The sequence below is a fragment of the Pogona vitticeps genome, chromosome 4, assembly GCF_051106095.1.
Source record: "Pogona vitticeps strain Pit_001003342236 chromosome 4, PviZW2.1, whole genome shotgun sequence".
Classification (NCBI taxonomy): Eukaryota; Metazoa; Chordata; class Lepidosauria; order Squamata; family Agamidae; genus Pogona; species Pogona vitticeps.
This window is the reverse complement of record NC_135786.1, coordinates 98,422,079-98,436,099: the sequence shown is the minus strand read 5'-3', so window position 1 is coordinate 98,436,099 and position 14,021 is coordinate 98,422,079. Positions and strand designations below refer to the sequence as shown.

Below are 14,021 nucleotides of genomic sequence, written 5' to 3'. Positions count from 1 at the left end.
TTAATGGAGGGAACAAAAGAGCAATTGGCTGATAATTGGCCAGTATTATTCCCACCTCTCACTAGCTGTACCACCTAAAAATCCTCAAAATAGGATTGCTGCAATCCTGCTTGAATGGGGATACTTATATTAACAGTTTCCTATTTCTTTGGTCATAGTGCTGGCAGAAGGAAGGGTCTGGAAGTTGCAGCCCATGAAACAGCAGCAGCTTTAAGTAATTTTCTATGTGTGCTGTCAAACCGTAATAAGACCTAGTGTGCTTCTTGCAAACACATGGTCCAGCAAGTACAAGCCCTTGCCAGAAATCCATTTTTTTAAAGTGTAGCATCCAGTCCAATCCAGTATCCAGGCAGCCCGGCCTCAACAGGCTTTCATAAATATGACTGCCTAACTAAACAGAAAGTGATTGCAAGGCTGTTCCCCCTGGGATACATCCAACAGCTGCCTTGATGCAGATGCTGATGGATATGAGCTTCTCGAGCATAAGAACAAGGCCCCAGCAGGCAGTCAAAGCAATGGAGCCCTTCAGAGCTTTTCCTTTTTTTTTCCCTCCACCCAAGACAAAGAGCATGGAGGGGAGTTGGCCGGGATCCAAAGGCATTAGAGTGGAGTTGGGGGGGGGGAGAGAGAAGACTCCAAGAGGCTTACTCAGTTCCTAGGCAATTTACTTTTTCCTTGTTGGTTTTAACTCCCACTCCATCCTGCCTCCTGCTTAACTATGATGGAAGGGGAAAGGAAGAATCAGAAACAACAGAGTGTGAAACCATGTTATGGGGATTATTGTAGAAAATGATTGTAGGTTATAAGGATTGTATCGGAAAATACCCTGTTTCCCCTAAAATAAGACCTACCTGAAAATAAGCCCTAGTACGATTTTTCAGGATGTTCGTAATATAAGTCCTACTCCAAAAATAAGCCCTAGTTAAGTGAAACCCCGCCCTCCACCATTGTGCAGCAACCAGAGGATGACATGACTGTATTTGAATAAACATAGATGGTTGTACATGACAAAAATAAAACACTCCCTGAAAATAAGTCCTAATGCATTTTTGGAGCAAAAATTAATATAAGATCCCGTCTTATTTTCGGGAAAATAGAGTAGTTGTACTTCCCTGTCTTGGAGATACGTTGTGGAGTACGCTGATTGAATATAAGGGCGTTGTGCTAAATACAAGGTTTTCAAATAGAAATCCTCACTTTTTTGTCACAAATTCTTTGTCACTAATTCTTTTTCATAAGTAATCAGAAAATATGTAATTATTTGTTAATATAGGTACAGCAGGGTCATGACCACTGACTTCATCCCATATGTACATTTGGCTGAAGCTGTAAAAGAGTCTGTGTGCCTATAAATTATACAATAACAGGCTTTGTTTGTACCATCAGAATTGTGGTTCACTAGTCAAGAACCCAGACTGTGAAGATGGAGCTTATACAGGTACTCTCTGTATGTGATTAGGCACTTCCATGTGTTGTGCTAGGCAGGTATAGGGTCAGCAGCTGTGCGCAAGGACAATTTCATTCCCCCTTTATGCTTGTTCAAGGTAATGAGGAAAAAAAATGCTTTAGTGCCATTTGTATTCTAGATGAAAAATCTGCAGGCAGAGAAAGACTCTCCTCTGGTTTATGTACAACATGAGGCTGCCATTGGCATTTATGTCCAACAGTGTCCGTAATACAGAACTGCCCCAACCTTATTTACACCACTGGAGCCCCAAAAGTTTAAAAGCAAAAAGACATGGCATCAACTGCTGGATAGCTCAGTGGTTTGGCATCTGTCTGCAAAACCAGAGGTTGGGATTTTGATTCCCCACTGTTCCTCTTTCACAGGAGCTGGACTCAGTGTTCCATAGAGTCCCTTCTAGTAATGCAATTCTAAGACTATTATCATAACTGACCTCTCACAAGCTTCTGTCCCCAAACTGTACTCTATTAATCTGATTTTAAAAGTTACTCTCATCTGGAAGGAAATTGCTTGAGAATGAGAGGGAAGCGGAGAGTAGAAAGAAGGCTTTGTGAAGGCCTTGGAAAAACTTCAGCTCCCAGAATCCAGTGCAGTTACCATGGCCTTGCTAGCTGTGGGATTTGGGGCTTAAAGACAATCAGCAAAGTCCTTTTCACAGCAACAACAGTAACACAAACCATTCATCAAGAGACACTAGGCTCCTTTCACAGCCGCTATTGTAGCTGTGGGAGCTTTTTGCCTGCCTACTTGGGTGAGGTGTGTGCAGGAGTGTGTGCAGAATGGCGCAGTGCGATGGGGCAGAGGCTAAGGTGAGCCTTTAAGAGGTTGCTTACCTCCGCCTTCTTATCTTTCAACAGAAGTCATTGGTCCACCCACCCACCCTTTGTTAAGTCGCTTCGGGGAAAGATGGGAATTTTTGGCCTGCCCTTGGTTGGCACTTAGAGCAGGTTTGTTTTCACCCATCCCATTCTTAAACTTTCATTATTGTTAAGGTGAGGTGAGATTTATATTATGGACACAATGGCGGGTTGTGGCGGAAGCCATAGATTTGAAGGTGAGTTCAAGCGGGCACCCAATAGGAGTGTGAGCCTCACAGCATTGAATGCACAATGGTTTCAGTGCTTGGACGGGGAGGAGGCGGGGGGGCCAGGGGCGCAGAATGTCTGGAGTCCTGAGGCTTATTCGGGCTGTGTCCTGGGGGGGGCTTCCAGATTTTACCGGAACTCAACAGTAAAGGCCTGTGTATGGGGCAAGGCCAGCCCCGGGCACACACCATACCTCTGCCCTATGTTAGCCCCCCCCCCTTTTGAAAGGGGAATTTTGTGTTGATGTATTCATGTTCAATAAAGCGTGGCCCATATTCAACCCATGTCCTGTGTTGAGCCTCATCACTCTAGGCAGGGCGGGAAATGCAAAAAAAAAACTTTCAACAACTGCAATATATTTTGCTCATATATGAAAGGGGAGAGAACAGTGTTTTTTCCATCATGAGCAGCATTTGCAAAAAAAGTGTTGTGAATACAGACCCTTGTATTTTTTAGTCAAAATGTGCAAAGAGTACAGACCTTTTGCGCAACATCATCTTGTTGTGCAAAAGCCACTTCATTTTTTTCCTTGTGGCAAAAGTCCCAAAGTGCAAAAAATCTACAAAAAAATCTCATAATGACATCAACAGTGTGGAAACTTTTTTGATTCTCCTTTGAGAGAATGAAATACATGAAGATTTACATCCTTACCATCAGTTATATATGCCAGCCAAGTAGGCTGTCTACCTTGAACTTGAAAAATGGTGTGAGGGTTTGTGTGTCTGCCTGAAAGAAAGATGAACAGACATACAGGGATAGAGAGGCACAGCAGACAAAGAACATATAGATAGGGTGGGAGGCTGGTACAACTTGCATTGTGCAGGCCTCAGCAAACAGATCCATGGAGCTAAGCAGCAAGTAACCCCTGAAATCATTTCTGCAGTGCAATCTAGCCTCTATTTCTTTTCATAGGGCAAGTGGAGAAAGATTCTATGAACTTATCAATGAGCTGTTCCTTCCTGTTCCCACAACTATAGAGTGGTACCTCACAAGACGAATGCCTTGCGCAACGGAAAACTCACAAGACGAAAGTGTTTTGCAAGTTTTTAGGTGACTCGCAAGATGAAGATATTTTTGTCTTGTGAAGCGCATTTTCCCATAGGAATGCATTGAAATTTAATTAATGCGTTCCTATGGGCCAAAAAAGTCTGAAAAAGTCACTTACCAGGTAGGGAGCTGGGGAAGCGCCGTCGGAGGACTGGCAGGGCCTCCCCCCTCGCCACGATCAGCTGCTTCGGAGGCCTTTGGAGGCTTCCCTTGCACCACTGGAGGACTGGTGGGGGGCCTCTCACATGGCTATTACCACTTTCAGAAGCCTCCCGGGGCTTGCCCAGCACCATTTTTGAATTTCCCACCCTTTTCCCCTGCCTTTTTCCATTCGGATGCTTGCTCAGCACCATTGGAGGACTGGCGGGGGATCTCTGAAAGTGGTTGATTGCCATGGGGGGGACCCCCGCCAGTCCTCCGATGGTGCTGGGCAAGCCTCCAAAGGCTTCTCCAACACCATCGGAGGACTGGCGTGGGTACCCCACAACCGCAATTGCAGGTTTCAGAGGTCCCCCGCCAGTCCTCCGATGGTGCATGAGAAGCCCCCAAAGGCCTCTGAAGCCAGCAATTGCGGTGAGGGGGCGCGCCAGTCCTCCGATGGTGCTTCCCCAGCTCCCTACCTGGTAAGTGACTTTTTCAGACTTTTTTGGTCCATAGGAACGCATTAATTAAATTTCAATGCATTCCTATGGGAAACTGCGCCTCACAAGATGAAAATTTTGCAAGATGACATGAGTCGCGGAACGAATTATTTTCATCTTGCGAGGCACCACTGTATCGTCTGCTCATTTAGTTATAAAAGTGACCCTCATCTGGCAGAAAATTGCGCCAGTGTGGGAGAGAAGAGGTGGGCAGGGGGGAAGAGTTGTGCAAAGTTTGGAAAAGTTAGAGTTTTCTTTAGAAGGACAATTATCAGAATGCCAGTGTGTTTCTCATTGGCATCCCTTTTGGCTGTCAAGTTACCATTGTGTTTATATCTGATTAGGCCAGTTCCACATTTAAAGGCACCACACTGCCACGATCACATTTGTTGGGCACACAAAATATCACTAGAGAGACTTCATTAAGAAATAATCGCAATTGCAGTTGTAGCATTACTACTTCCATGTAATAAATAGTAATAAGTTAAATCTCAGATAATATTACAGAGCTAGGTAAACATTAACAGGAAGTTACCCAACTGCCTGTTTATTAGTTCAGTGTGGATATGCTGGAAGGTTCCTAAACTCATTTGGGATTTTAATAAAATGATAATAACAGCCAGTGTCTAATGCACTATGAAACAACTGTATTACACATCAGGCTGCAATTTCAAACAATAGAATTTGCAAGCTGATAGGAACAAGAGTATTTCAGCAAAATTGTTTTTGCTCTGTATAAAAAACAGGCATCTACAGTATGTATTTGTTTCTTTTAGTTTCATTTTGTTTAGTTATTGTCAGAGCAGGTATAGGAACAATACTCATTAATTCTTGACACCACAAAATTATTTTAAAGGCTTCCAGACAAGGATAATCCAAAGAGTTCTCTGCAATTTGCACAAGATGGCTTTTCCCATTGAGAAGCAAAACACATATACAGTGGACCCTCAACTTACAGACGGCTCCACTTGCAGACTTTTTGAGTTACAGACTTATCTGGCCGCAAAATTTAGGTTCAACTTGCAGCCGGAGAATTGACCTACAAACTGGAAAAAAAGGAACAAAAATGGCCGGTTATGGATTAATTGGTTTTCAATGTAGGTCAATGGAGCCTCGACCTACAGACTTTTCGACCTGCAGCCACCATTCCAATACGGATTAATTCCGTAAGTCGAGGGTCCACTGTATTTGATTAGTGCTAAATAACTGGGTGATTGAAAAGAAAGATGCCAACAACCTATCTAGGGCTTCAGATTCTCAAATATAGAAGCAGTTACCCTAGTTCTGAACAATTCATGCAATTTGTACAATTCATCCAGTTGGGTGAATGGTGCGAAACTGCCCCGAAAGGGAAGTTGGTATTTGAACTTCAAGAAGAAAATGGTGAGTCCTGAATGCATGCGTCAAGATATTGTGAGTGAAAATTGTGGATTATCATTACAGCACATTTTATTTTCTATCAAAATCCACCCCCAACAGATTTTTGGGACTATTTGCACGAGAAACAGGAAAACATGTCCTGCTTTTTCATTTCAGTATCATACTACTAAAGAAAGATTAACCACCACCACCACCACCTTAGAACTCCAGAGCTGGAAGGGGCCCTATAGATCATCAAGTCCAGGCCCTTGACTTGAGGCACAGTGTGGGACTGAACTCCCAGACTCTGCAGCCAAATATCTAAACCCCCAAGCTTTCTTATAGTCTGTGTCTGCCTCTGCTGGACTCCATCAGGAGTTCATTTTGAAATGTTCAATTGTGTTTTGAAGCAACTTTATTTCAACATTCAAATTGTCAACTTAGATTTAGGTTATAAAATATCCTAGTATTTGAATCTGAAAGAAGAACTGGTCCAGTATTTCTGTACCAAGTTTAACTTGGAGATTTCAATATTCTTTGGAGACAACGATTTACAACCAGTTGGAATGCTCAACAAACAGCTTAAGCTTGAAGGCATTTTGGGTTTGTTACTTTTCGTAAGTGAAAATGAATTAGAATATGACTTTTTTTGGAAAATAACCTGACTTGCTTTTTAATTTGTGATTGCAACAGCAGCAATTTAATTAAAGAAATCTGAATTAAGAATATGAGATCAATAAATTCATGAAGGCATTAAGTCTGCATATGTTTGCAGATGAGAAAAACAATAGTACTAAAGTAAAAACAAAACAAAATCCCATTAGTCAAGTCCCCATTACCTTCAGAAGGAAGATGTCACCATTTGATGCCATGGAAAAGGTCCTAGGGAACTACAGTTGTATTGGAAGAGTCTTTTGCTTCTCCCATTCCTTAAGTAGGATTTTGGTTTTTGGTCAGCAGAAGTAAAAAAGGGAGACTGGTAGGCAAACTGGTGTTTCCAAATGCAGATCAATTACCTGAAAAGCCACTTCTGGCTTTTGCAGTACTCACCCTACACATATTTAAACATGCCATTTTCTTGGGGAGGGGGGCATTCATTTGGGTGTAATTAACATCTCTGTTCATAATAGGCTTTGCCATGGAGGAAGCATTTCTTGGTCTCTCATAGTGCAAGAGAGAGGTTACCTGTGTTTCAAGGCCACTGTCATTGCTAAAACTGTGGCATTCTGAGGAGGAGAGCCTTTGAAATGTTTGGAGGATCTTCACCTGATCAGAAATGTTGATAGATCAGATACTGGCTGAGGACACGCGTCTCTTCACTCTCCACATGTGGACCGCAGCAATGCAGTGGAGTATGAACTAACATGCTCCATCCTCACATATGGTATGAAAGGGATCCTTTTAAATGCTTGAAAAGAACTATTACCCATTTATGAAAAGGATTGTGGAAAATGGGCTCAAAGTGCAAGATAAAAGGAAAAAAATAAACCATAACCAAATACCAAATAATTATTATACAGTATTCATACCATAAGATCACAAAATCCCCTCAAGTACCATCAGTTTAAACCCACCAAAATTTACATAACTGTAAGGCATATCAATAGGTCAGATAACAATAGCCAATACCAATATTGCCAACATTATAATTATGTAGAAGCGATTCTCTGAGCAGTTTGTATTAAGATCCACAGCTCAGATACTTTGCATACAAATCAAATCAAAACAAAAACACTGAGCGGAGAATAAGGAGAAGTTTTCTTCAGACACATTTGCCCTCAAGGGACAGAAAACCCTCCACACACCAGGATCTCATGTCTTAAGCCAAGAAAAAAACCCTCCTTCCCATCCCTATATCCACAATAACAGCCAGGATTTATATTTTTTAAATGACGCTCTGCCATTTTGGTTGCAAAATCCTGAGCATAAATTGATGCCTGCATCAGTGAACAATGATGACTTCATGCAGTCTATGTTAATCCATCTTCAAACTGTGACTGAAATGCAAACCTCTTTGCCTCAATTTCCAGCACTCTTCTGCCTCCCCCTCCTCATCTACATTTTGTACCTTTTTGCTGGATTAGATCTGTAGAAACTGAAACACTCAGCTTTTAAATTTTAACATTTAGGCTAGTCTTCATAAAGGTATTGCTCTCCTGTGTCTTTGAACAGAGAGCACTTGCCATTGGCTGCTTTTACAGCTACTTGTTACATGCCTACACGTGCATGAGCATGCACAAATCAACTGTCTAAGGGTTTAAATGTTTTTTAGTCATTTAATCTAATAGTAACTCTTGTAATAACTGGTCTATCTGGCAAAAAAGGGAAGGGGAATGTTGGATGTGGACCACCATCCCTTACAATGGGCTATGTTGGTTAGGGCTGATGGGAGTTGTAGTTCAACAGTATTTGAGGAGACATCCGTTCCTCACACTGGCCAGTAAAAGATTCTGTTTGATTCCAAGTTCATTTCCCAAGGTCTGAATTACACTGTTTTGAACATTCTATTTTTTAAAGTGGTTTTCCATTTTCATTTTGAGTGACCAAGGAGAAAAAGTATTTTACCCTTTGCCTGAATGTAAAAAGAAACGCATGGGTATACACACACAAATATGCACAGTTCAGGCTTAACACACATTTCAATGTCAAAGCCAAGTGTTTTTAAAAAGAAATTCACAATAGGATAGCAGAATTGTATTTAAAGCAGAGGAATATACAGCAGGACTACTGTATCTGCAGAGCCAGTATCTACAATTTCAACTGTCCAGTCGCTGCTTCTGCATCCCGGCCCATCCACATCACAGTGCAATGCATTCTTAGTCACTTATCTCACCCTTCCTCCTACCTCTCTCTCTCTCTTTAATGGGTTTGCTACTCTCCGTGTTTTCACATATCTGGTGTGTGTGTGCTTGGAACCTATCCCCTGTGGATACGGGGGTCCTACTGTATTTAGGGGGAAAAAGCAGGAAAAAAAAGAGAGGAAGCAATCATTTCCTGACATATAAGAGATGAGAGAGCTCTGTACAGATGTTCTACAGATGTTGTTGTTGTTGTTTTTAAAGGAAGCTGCCACAGAGCTTCCTGGGAGTCGTAGCCAGTGGGCAACATAGAGGGTAGAAAGCAGAGCAGCAGCTTGCTTGTTCACATGATTCAAATGCTAGCTCATGCCGCGCCTTATTCTGTTGCCTTGTGGTCTCCTGTGTGTTTGATGCAACAATGGTGTGGACATGGTAAGAGTTTATAGCATAGACCAATGGTTTGTTCCATGCACTAGAGAGTATAAACAATAACTAAAAGTGTAAGTTTCAATTACATTCAAGAAACAGGATAGTAACATTTTACTTCTTTAAAAAAAATTTGCAACTTTAACAGTAACTGGCAAAAATAGCACAGGGATGCTGTACAGTAGGACCCCCATATCCACTGGGGATTGGTTCTAAGCCCTCTCCTGGGGATGCTGAAAAATATGGATTATAGCAAACATCCCCCTCCCCAAACCAGGTGCCTTCCCCACTCTCTCCAACTATCCCCCCCAAAAACCACACACACCTTCTCCAGTCCACGCAAAACCCACAGTTACCCAATGGGAGAGCAGAGCACAGAAGCCACTGCCACTTTGCATGGTGAGCTGTTTGCCAATGTGCTCTCAGGACTCAATGCAAACCAAGCCATCTGAAGACTTCCCCATCTCGCTTCCCGCCTCGATCGCCTGGTACTGGTGCTTTTTTTGTTTTTACCTCTGGGTAAACCAACAGACAGAAGGAGCCTCTGCCGCTGTCTCCTAGGAGAAAGCTTGCAAGAGGAGAGGCCTTCTTCATAGCATGATCTCTCTCGCTCCCTCTAGTGACCAGTTCTAGTAAAACAGGTGAACTGTTTTCTGCATTTTTTTTCTTTTAATATTTTTAATATTTAATATTTGCAGACTATGGACAAGTGAATCAGCGGATATTGATCCACAGATAAGGGGGATGTCCTACTGTATTTCTAATTAATTATTTTTAAATTATACCATGCTAAGCTTTCCTTCTATACCATGTGACTCTGTGACAGATTATTTTAATCTCTAGGTTGGAGTGTGGGGGAGTTAGCAAACCCTCCTGTTGTCAGAAAGGATGTGTAAATTATGTGTGAACAAGTTCATAGGAGTAAACACTCCTGACACATCAGTTTATATGCAAGTGGAGATATTGCTCCTGAATTATACTTTGGGAATTTAGGTTAATTTCCAGGTCTTAAAAGTAGACGCAGCCACGAAAAGAAAGAGCAGGAACTCTGCTCCCCATGTACACACCATTTGACTCTAAATGAGATGAAATGTTCAAGCAGAGTCTTGTAGTTTTTCCAGTTCAGTACATTTGTGCAGCAATACATGAATGTGGATGAAGGGCTAGGTGGAGGGGTCTGCTTGAAAAAAATCATAGAATAATGGAGTTGGAAGGGGTCAATGATTATGTTAAAGTCATCATTTCTGAATCATGAAAGAAATATTCCTGAGCAAATGTAATTAAAGTCAAAGATTCCTGTACGTGACTTTAAAGGACTGTCTGTTGCTTCTAGATGATTATTAGATTATAAAACATCTGAATGGAGAAAAGGAAAGGGTAATGGGAATAACTGTGAGTCAATTGCACCAGTGTAAGTAAAATAAGATTAAAGCATTAGTCTTCTATGCGCTCGATTAACAAGAGGATTAAATGCAGAACGAGTCATAATAATAACATGGAGGTTGATTTCTTCATTGCTCTGCTGGTGTCATAGTGGGGCTAAGTCTGTTCTCAATAGTGAAGTGGAAATTTCATTAGTACGTCTAAGGAATTAGGGGAAGCATATATTACAGACATAGGGTTTTTAAAAGAAAGTTAAAGGTAGGTTCAAAAAAGCTGTTATTGTCCTTGGTTTGTACCAACACAGCACATTCATTTGTATTAAACAGGTCTTGCAAGTTTTATATGGTTTCAATGTAGAATAGATGGAGTTGGATTCAGAATGCTGTTCCATGAAGGAAAGTGTTCCTTGGCTTCACAGAAGGGATTTCTATTGGAGGAACATTTGGTTAACTCCTTTTAGCTAGTGGAGCATAAAACACAAACAACCACAGCACAGGGGAAATGTGAACGAGAATAGCTAAAAATCCCAGCTTCCATCTAGCCCCTTTGGTCACAATGAAACTGGCACATTGCATATAAAAATCCTTAAGTAGAAAATAAAAAACATCTTTACTTAACAACTGATCTTCAGTTACTATCAGAGTATTAAAAGGATAAAGTAGAACAGGCTACACAATTCCCTCCCTCAGCCATCTGGAAGAGGGAGAATCTCATGTGACTTCATGGTCCTAAGTGCAAGAATCAGTGACAACGATGTTAGGTGCCTTTTAGGAGTGCTACCATGCCCAAAATTTCCTTCTGTTCCAACAAAGATATGAAAATGTTACAGTCTTGATTTTGCTGTGTTTTGTTGTGTTTCTCTAAAACCCACCTACACTTTCTTCTCATCATTATTGGCTATATTAGCAATATTTAGCACTTAATTTTTCACCTCTCACATGGAATTGTGTGCATGTTTTGGTATGTACATTTCCTAACATACAGAACTGCAAAATTTATTCTTCTTAAGATGTACCTTCTCCCGTGTACACTCTGGCCCAAAATATGCGTGTGCACATTTTTCAAAGATGCACATTTTTACTTCATGCATTTATTTTTGCTTGATTCAAAAAGAAAAAAGAACAGAATCTGATACTTGTGTTCTCCATAGACACCATCATGAATAGTCTTGCAGACCAGAAGTAGTCTAGATCAGTGCTTCCCTACCTTTGATGTTCTTGGACTAAAACTCCCAGAAACCTTCATCACTAGCTGTGCTGGCCAGGATTTTTGGGAGTTGTAGTCCAAGAATATCTGGGGACCCAAGGCTGGAAACCACTGTGATTGAAAACTTCACATTAGTACAAATTACTTTTTCATCCCTACTCCTAGGAAGCGGGAAGTCATCAGAAGAAGGAACAGCTTATGACATTGTTCTGGAAGAGGTTTTGGGATTGCAGGTGGCTATGAAGGAGAAAAATGGGCATTTTCCTGGGGAAATAGCCAATTAGTGGACTCCCTCCCTTGATCACTCTGATTTCAGCAACACTTATACCTCTTGAGAAGCAAAATTTCTATCAGACCACTTTCAGCTATTAAAAAAAATTGTCTATAACTGTCTAGCATAAGATGCAATAGATCATTTGCAAATGCCAGCCCCAGTCCAATACAGATTTCGGTGTCCTGAAGTTCATGGAAGACTGTGATGTAATCCACATATCTGTTATTTCTGCATAGCTGTAATTTGTGTTGGGTGTCATTTCCCTCTGTTTGTTTGTTGTTCATTTTTAAGATTTATAGTTCCATCACATCATCAGGGATGGTGCAAATTGCTAAGTTCTTCTGCATGATGGGTCCATGACTATGTGGAAAAAATAATTGAAAGCAAGTTTTGCATATGACAGCACATGTGTGGGGGTGCCATTCCCAAGGTTGCTAAGCCACATGGGTGTTGTAGTGTAGAGAAAACTCTCCTAGCATCCTGTGGCTGCTTCTGAGGGGAGGAGCTGCCACCATTCCTCCTCTTTCTCATTATCATAAAGAGCTTGCTGTAGAGGCCTTTCTTTAGGCCAATCAGAGAGCTTGATTAATTGCCTTTCCCCAGACCAACCCTAATAACATGATGTAACCATTGTCCTATCTGAACCCTGTCTACTATCTGTAATGCTGTCACTACCTATGACCTTGTAATGTTAATAAAAGGATAGTCTCCTGGGGGCAGGGAGTCAGAAGAAGAAGCCAGACAACTTCTCATTCTGCTTCCTTGCTGAGTTGCCCACCAGGAGTACTGCTGGCAGATATCCATCTCTGTGTGTGGCTGACTTTCTTAATCTATTGCTAAGAGACTCTTTGCTATCCTATTATCTGGTGATCACCACAAAGCCCATCAGCCTGCTCATTGCCTGCACCCAACACACATGGAGTATTGGTGGCAGCAATTACAGTACAGTGATCACAGCTTCTGGAAATGGCTGCTGACTCAACTGCAAACTAATCAACTCACATGTGTGAGCACAGTATATCTGTCGAACCCTTCCAGTGTGCTCAGAGGTCTATGAAGGCACAGATCACATCAGTGTTAAGTAGTGAGTGCAAAGAGACTTTCAGAAACTTGTCTCTGCTACTTTCCTATGGAGAAGGGGGAAATGGCCAAGAAGGCCTGTAAAGAATTCCAGCTTCTCTAAGGGTGCATTCATAGATAAGGAAGGGTTTTGTGCAAATATGGCCATTCCTAGGATATGCCAGTATGCTAGCTAGCAAGGCTCCATCACCTGTGCTTGGTCTATGGTTTGCTTAGCATGAGGTAGGAATCTGACTACAGTTCATGTTGTGGCTTGTTCTTCCACAACCAAACCAAAGAGGACATCCATGTGTCTCTCTCTGCCCCGCCCCCAGCTTCATTTCTCTGTATTATTAGCTACTAATTTATTTTTTTCTCAACAAGAAATAGGTACCACACCTCAGTAAAGGTCTGTGGTTTTTTTTAGTTGCTCCTGCAGCAAGTGGATACCTTTGGGCAATGTTATAGCCTGCTGTTTGCACATAGTAAACCAAGATTTCCAGCAGTACTGTTCTAACCCTGATATGCATGCCAGGTCTTGCAACCAAACTCACAGAGGCATCAACTTAGCAGGACAATACAGGATATTGTTCAGCAAAGGATCAAGTGTGCTCAGATTCTTTCAGTTTCACTGGAGATGGAATTTATTCAATAGTACAATGGACATTTCCCTTTATCTCAAAAACTACATAGCATTTAGACTGCTGTCCCTTTTAATTTTGTTACTGAAAGTCATTAGGCATACTTTGTTTTATTTTAGTCTAGTTTAGTTGCATGATCTTCCTGGAAGGCTGTCCCAGTCAAATGAAACTATTCTAAGATGCATGAACATAAATAACTTAGCATATGATTTATTTCTCAAAATGTATTGGGTGCTGGAATTTTCTTCGTGGTGGGGTTCTTATACACACTTGATTTTAGTCTCAAGAGGATGAGAAGCGATGTTGCGGTTATCATTATTCTAATAATCTTTCATAGAGGTCCTTGTGCTATCTAAATAATGCTCTTAAAAACCTATGAATTCCATTACAAGTGTGGTAGGTTCTTTCTCATCAGTGTGTTGATATGTCGAGTATGGTTGTCTGTTTGAAAGGCAGACAAAAGACAAACTTCTGTTTTAAGATGTCATCTGTTTGAAAAACTGTGTGGTCATGGTCTTGTTTGAAGAAAGGACATCTGAAAAGGGCAAGCAAACGTGCTTAAGCACACTGCAAACTGGTGCCCTTTTTAAAATGTTGCATTTTATATTTTTGACATCTTGTTTTCCATTGAAACGAA

General features: G+C 41.3%; 1 protein-coding gene across 5 annotated transcripts in view; it reads left to right on the top strand.

Moving 5' to 3' along the window:
- Nucleotides 1-14,021, top strand: part of COL11A1 (collagen type XI alpha 1 chain) — a 280,302-nt gene that overhangs the window by 61,953 nt on the left and 204,328 nt on the right. The gene's annotated exons all lie outside the window — the stretch shown is intronic.